Genomic DNA, 7,300 nt, shown 5'->3' with positions numbered 1-7,300 from the left:
CTCAATATCTGCTCCATTTTAATCCCTCCCTGCACATCTTGTAGGCAGAGCACATTTTGGATTGAAGCTTTGTGGGCAGTTTGGTGTCCCCTCCCTCTAATGGAAGTCCCACCTAGGTACAGGAGGTGACTATTTCATTCTCCATATCCCCTGGTCCTAGAAGTCTCAGCTAGGACCACCCCCATAGACTCCTTGAGCATCCCCTGTTCCCAGGTCTCCAGATAGTCCCCCCTCCCACCCTCCTTCCATCACCCCAGATGTCTATTTCGTTTCCTGATCTGTGTGAGATTCAAGGTCCTCAGGACTTGGTTTCCTTGGGTGTGTGGCTTGTAGTACGGGTATCCTGTACTTTATAGTCAATACTCAAAAGTGAGCACACACCATGTTTCTCTTTCTGGGTCTGGGTTACCTCACTTGGGATGCTCTTTTCTAGTTCTGTCCACTTGCTGGCAAATTATGATGCCATTGTATTTAACAGCTGACTAATATTCCATTGTGTAGAAGTACCACATTTTCTTTATCCATCCTTAGTTGAGGGGCATCTAGGTTGTTTTCAGTTCCTGTCTATTCTATAAAGCTGCTAGTGACATAGTTGGGGAAGTGTCCTCGTGGTATATTGGGGCATCTTTTGGGTATTTGCCCAGGAGTGGTATAGCTGGGAAACTTTCTGAGAAACTGTCAAACCAATTTCCAAAGTGGTTGTACAAGCTTTCATCCTACCAGCATTGGAGGGGTGTTTTCCTTGCCCCACATCCTGTCAGAATGTGTTGTCACTTGAGGTTTTGATCTTAGCCATTCTGATGGCTGTAAGATAGAATCTCGGTGTCATTTTGACTTGCATTTCCCTGATGAGTAAAGCTATTGAGCATTTCTTTAAATGCTTCTTGGCCATTACAGATTCCTCTGTTGAGAATTTCTCTTTTAATGCTGCATGATGTTTTTAATTGGGTTATTTGGGGTTCTTTTTGGTATTTAATTTTTTTAGTTCTTTATATATTTTGGATAATAGTCCTGTGTCAGATGTAGTGTCTGTGAAGATTTTTCCAGTCTGTAGGCTGCTATTTTGTCCTTTTGATGATTTTTGCTATGTATGTATCATTATAAATGCAATATTGAACTCCCATTATTATATTGCTACCTAATTTTGCCATATATATACATACATACATATATATATATATATATATAAATTGATTTGTTATGTGTTTCACTAGATTGGCTCTTTGTCATTCTAGAGTGTTCTATGTGTCTGGATACAGTTTTAGATTTAGATTACGTTTGAATAGGTATAATGGTCTTTGATTTCTTTTGGTTCTATTTGCAGAACCAAATTTGTTCTGATTTCTCATTCTTATATTTATTGTTCTTCTGAAATAAGTTTTTTGTATACAGCGTATGGATGGGTTTTGTGCTTTTAAATCTCTCTGAGACTTTTCCTTCCTGATCCCTATCCATCTATATTTCAGGTAATTATTAATAAGTGAACAGTTAGAGCTCCATTGTGTGAGTATTTTTCTATTTGTCTTAGTTATTTTTCTCACTTTCCTTCATTAGTCAATTTTTATAATGTATTAAAATCTCTATAATATTTATTATATATTTTATCTTTCTGATTAGTTGAGATTTGTGTAAAATATATTATGGTTATAACCTTCTTTGTAAGTTGATAATGTTGGGGTCTGAAAATCCAAAAGAACCCAAGCAATCACAAGGGTCAAGCAAAGCAAGAACTTTGTTGAATTAGGCAGCAAAAACTGATCATTCGGGGACAATGGCACAGATTCAGGTACTGACTGTCTTCAAAGGTTCATCTAAGTATTTAAGCAGATGACATAAACTTATTATATTCAAGCCACTAGTGATTGACTAGGGCCACAGAACCTAATGTCACAGAGGTTTTAAGCTTCAAAACCACAAACACTATGCCAAGTTTCCCACAAATCAGGATTTAGGGACAAGAGACTTCCTTAGGAACATGTCCTTGTGGTACACTTATCCTGTTCTCATAGGTTGGGTTATTCAATTGTGGTAGGGCAATTTGTCTATCATAAATGCCTCAACTTACCAACCAGGATATCAGTTACCCATGTACATGTCTCTTTCTGCCAAGCAGAGTGTCAGTTTTCCAGGGATGTCTTGAGAACTTACACTTTATTTGACCCCTATTCAAAATGAAAGCTTTATTCAAAATGACTTCAGTTTGGTTCCTTACAATAACAGTCAACATCGACAGAATAAAGCATGTTAGAGCTTTACTATTACCCTGTCAGAGTTTGTACTTGACAAGAGTACAGAGTTCCTGTACTTGAGTTTATTTATTTGTATGTTGTATATAAACTATCAAGTTTGGTCTATTTTTGTTTTTTCAAGTTTTGTCTGTTTGTTTGTTTGAGGCAGGGTCTTTCTAATTCAGGGCTGTCGTGGAGTTTGCTATGTAGATCAGGCTGGCCTTGAATTCACAGGTATCTTCTTATCTCTACCTTCCAAATGATGGTATTAAAGATGTCTACCATCATACCAGATTATTTATGCATTTATATTAGGGGCATTAATAATTTATATGCCACCTTTATAATGCAACACTACTTTATATAGCTCTATTACTACTTTCATATGTTGATTAATGTTTTCATATAATTTTGCAACACATTTCTATTGAGGAAATTTTCACTTTACTTTGAAGAACTTTGTGAAGAAAATCTTGTGTAGTTCAACAAATTCCTTCAATTTTTGCTTGTCTGGGAAAAAACCCTCCATATCTTCATACCACTTAATGGATGAGGATGCTAAATACAGAATTCTTTTTGCTATTTTCTTTTCTTTTAGTTCATTGACTAAATTATCTGACTATGTTGTCTAAATATTTTGATCTAATACATCTGTAGGTAGCATTAATGTTTTTCTCTCCCATATAAAATTTAGTTTTCTGTTGGTTTCAAAATCATCTCTGATTTTTGGCAATTTGATTATACCATTTGTTGGTACAACCCTTTTTGAAAGTTTCATTGTATTGTGTGCTGTTAAAACCCCTTTTGAGGTCAATTTCTTCAAGGATCTTTGAACTTCATGATCAGCATATACAGTCTCCTCTTAGAATTTGGAAGTTTCCAACCAGTACTTCCTTAAGCAACCTATTAGATTCTTTAGCATTTTCCTTCTTGAGATGTTATAATGTATTAGTTCTCTTGATGGAGTTCCATGAGTCCTGTAGGCTTTATTGCTATTGAAATTTTATGCTTTTCTTCTATTTTTAGGTCATTTTATTTTATTTTTCTTTATTAACTTGAGTATTTCTTATTTAAATTTCGATTGTTATTCCCTTTCCTGGTTTCCAGGCCAACATCCCCCTCCCCCCTCCCCTTCCTTATGGGTGTTCCCCTCCCAACCCTCCCCCCATTGCCGCCCTCCCCCCACCAGTCTAGTTCACTGGGGGTTCAGTCTTAGCAGGACCCAGGGCTTCCCCTTCCACTGGTGCTCTTACTAGGCTATTCAATGCTACCTATGAGGTCAGAGTCCAGGGTCAGTCCATGTATAGTCTTTAGGTAGTGGCTTAGTCCCTGGAAGCTCTGGTTGCTTGGCATTGTTGTTCATATGGGGTCTCGAGCCCCTTCAAGCTCTTCCAGTTCTTTCTCTGATTCCTTCAACGGGGGACCTATTCTCAGTTCAGTGGTTTGCTGCTGGCATTCGCCTCTGTATTTGCTGAATTCTGGCTGTGTCTCTCAGGAGAGATCTACATCCAGTTCCTGTCGGTCTACACTTCTCTGCTTCATCCATCTTGTCTAATTGGGTGGCTGTATATGTATGGGCCACATGTGGGGCAGGCTCTGAATGGGTGTTCCTTCTGCCTCTGTTTTAATCTTTGCCTCTCTCTTCCCTGCCAAAGGTATTCTTGTTCCCCTTTTAAAGAAGGAGTGAAACATTCACATTTTGATCATCTGTCTTGAGTTTCATGTGTTCTGTGCATCTAGGGTAATTCAAGCATTTGGGCTAAGAGCCACTTATCAATGAGTGCATACCATGTGTGTTTTTCTGTGATTGGATTACCTCACTCAGGATGATATTTTCTAGTTCAATCCATTTACCTATGAATTTCATGAAGTCATTGTTTTGATAGCTGAGTAATATTCCATTGTGTAGATGTACCACATTTTCTGTATCCATTCCTCTGTTGAAGGGCATCTGGGTTCTTTCCAGCTTCTGGCTATTATAAATAAGGCTGCTATGAACATAGTGGAGCATGTGTCTTTTTTATATGTTGGGGCATCTTTTGGGTATATGCCCAAGAGAGGTATAGCTGGATCCTCAGGCAGTTCAATGTCCAATTTTCTGAGGAACCTCCAGACTGATATCCAGAATGGTTGTACCAGTCTGCAATCCCACCAACAATGGAGGAGTGTTCCTTTTTCTCCACATCCTTGCCAGCATTTGCTGTCACCTGAGGTTTTGATCTTAGCCATTCTCACTGGTGTGAGGTAAAATCTCAGGGTTGTTTTGATTTGCATTTCCCTTATGACTAAAGATGTTGAACATTTCTTTAGGTGTTTCTCAGCCATTCAGCATTCCTCAGCTGTGAATTCTTTGTTTAGCTCTGAACCCCATTCTTTAACAGGGTTATTTGTCTCCCTGCAGTCTAACTTCTTGAGTTCTTTGTATATTTTGGATATAAGGCTTCTATCTGTTGTAGGATTGGTAAAGATCTTTTCCCAATCTGTTGGTTGCCGTTTTGTCCTAACCACAGTGTCCTTTGCCTTACAGAAGCTTTGCAGTTTTATGAGATCCCCTTTGTCGATTCTGGATCTTAGAGCGTAAGCCATTGGTGTTTTGTTCAGGAAATTTTCTCCAGTGCCCATGTTTTCAAGATGCTTCCCCACTTCATTTTAAATGACATGTCTCTTTCTCTTTTAATCTTTCCCCTCTTGGCTTCCCTTCCTCCAGTCTGTTAAAGTATACTGTCTTACTAGTGGCAACGTAGATGAAGTGTTATGTATAGGAGCGTGGGTGACTCAAAAGAAGGCGCATCATTGAAAAGTTTGTCACTCAGCATGGTGACAAATCATGAAATCAGCTTTACTGACTAAAGTCTCAACCCATAGCTAACCTCCCACCTCCTATATACTCTATCATCCGCAAAGACCACTATAGATGGAGGGAGGGCAGGTGAAGTGATGACTGGATCTCAGGCGAAGCTCAGGCTACTACCTCTCCATTACCACTCATCCTTGTATTATTTTCCTTGTTTGTTGTCATGTCTGCACATTGAGAGAATTCTGTGGGCCATTGAAGAGGTCTCTGCACATGGTGGCCATCCATTATGTTGATATTTAGTTTATAATACTCATTTTGAATATTTGGTTTAGAGCAGTTACTATGGAATTATTTTGCCCCTTTGTTGTTAGCTCACCCTGTCAGCTTCCTTCCAGACCTTCAGTGATGGCAACATGCATGATGGATAATTGTTGGCCTCTGTGCTGGAGGTTTTCCACAGAGATCTCTGGTCTGGCTAGGTTTGTGGGTCCAGGAGAAAGGAAGAGAACTTGGACAGGTGTTGTTCTGCCTCCATTTTAGGCTGGGCTTAGCCAGCAGGAGATGGACTAGTCACAGAGGGGTGCAGGAGGGCTTCTGGTGATGATTTTGTGAGAGCAGATCTTTTCCCCAAGCGGCGGTGTTATAGCTCTTATGACAGAAGTCCTCAGCTGACAGAGTGATTCTTGCACAACTTTAATTCTGAACACGACCCTTAAATACAGTTTTTTTGGGTGGGTCATCTCATCTACACTTTTGGGGGTGTGGTCCTGTCTCAACTAGTGATCTGTCTTGAGCCTACATGACCTGTGGTCACATCCTTACCTGTGGGGATTTGGGGCATTGCTCTGTATGACTTGGTCTGTCTCAAACCTCTCTATAGAGGTTTGTGGGAGGCTGCAGCTAGTGAAACCCTGATCTCGGAGGCTGGAAATGCTCCTGCTATCCTTTTTATGGTCCCTGGGGATTCGACCTGTCTTGACCAGGGATCAGGGTACCTTTCACAACTTGCCACCCCACAGATAATTACTCTTTTTCAGACTATATGGGTTTCTTTCTATAGGGAGAGGCTTTTGTGTACAGACAATTAAAAGTTATCAAACAAGTGGGGTAGAGTGAGTCTATCTCATAAGGGATGTGTACAGTGATGACTCCAGTCTTGGATGAAGGAGAAGTAGCAAAGTGTCTATCAAACATTGTCAGCTGAGGTCAATGCTGTCAAGGATGCCGAGGTCTCAGATGTCTGTAATTAGTGGGAAGCAGGAGACTTTCATGGTGAAACTTTCTGGTGTCCTGTTTTCCTTTTCTGACATAGGCAATTTGTAACATAGTGAGTTCTTCCTGACCCTCATTTCAGTATGCAGATGTATACAAAGGTGATGGGGTCTAGTGTCTGAAACTGCATGACATGAGCAAAGTGTCTGGGGGAAGGAACAGTCATATTGCTGCAATAGTGCCCCTGGTGTGCAAGGCACAGGCGCTCACTGAGTGACACACATGCATGTATGAAAGGGAGGCGATACCTCTGATCTGGTGTTGAGATCTCAGGTGGAGCAGTGTCAGCAGCTTTTCTCAGAGAAGAGGACAGCAGTGTTCCCTCTCATCTGGAGGTGCAGCAGTGGTGCATTTCCACTAACATGCAACGATGGTTCTTCTGGGGTGTGAGCAAGTGTCCTAGTGGGTCTTCTAGTGGGAGTACTATAGTTTCTCCTTGGTCCGGGGAGTACAGCAACATGAACTCCCATTAGCTGAGTTCTAGGGGACTTTGAAGCTATGCAGCAGTTGTGGAAGTGATGAAGGGTGTTGTCATCTTACTGTTCTTCCATCCAGAGTGAGGCCATGCTAAAGGGACTCCTTCAGATGTCAGCTGCTCAACTACAGAATGGTTTGGCACAAACATGCTGTTTGCTATGGTTTTCTGTGCAGCCCTTTTTATCTGTCTGCTCTACAGTCCTTTTCCAGCTTTGTTCTGGAGTGCTCCCACAGCGGTCCTCACCAGCATGGAGTTGTTTATTCATTATTTTTTGTGAAGGAAGGAAGCTTTGGAATCCAACAATCTGTCATCTTGTTCCCATCACTCTGGTGGGAAGAGCTGACAGTATGGTTCTCAGAGACATTTTCACTGATTATAAATTCTATAGTTGCCTCTTATGGGATGCTTAGAATGTACAAGATATTCTAATTTAAAAAAAGAATCCCATGAATTCTACCCACACCATTATTTTTATTTTGTTCCATTTTCGGCTATGTTATCTGCTCATATATAGAAACCTTTAAC

Source organism: Rattus norvegicus, chromosome 19, assembly GCF_021556685.1.
Source record: "Rattus norvegicus strain SHRSP/BbbUtx chromosome 19, alternate assembly SHRSP_T2T, whole genome shotgun sequence".
Taxonomy (NCBI): Eukaryota; Metazoa; Chordata; class Mammalia; order Rodentia; family Muridae; genus Rattus; species Rattus norvegicus.
This window is presented reverse-complemented; position numbering follows the sequence as displayed.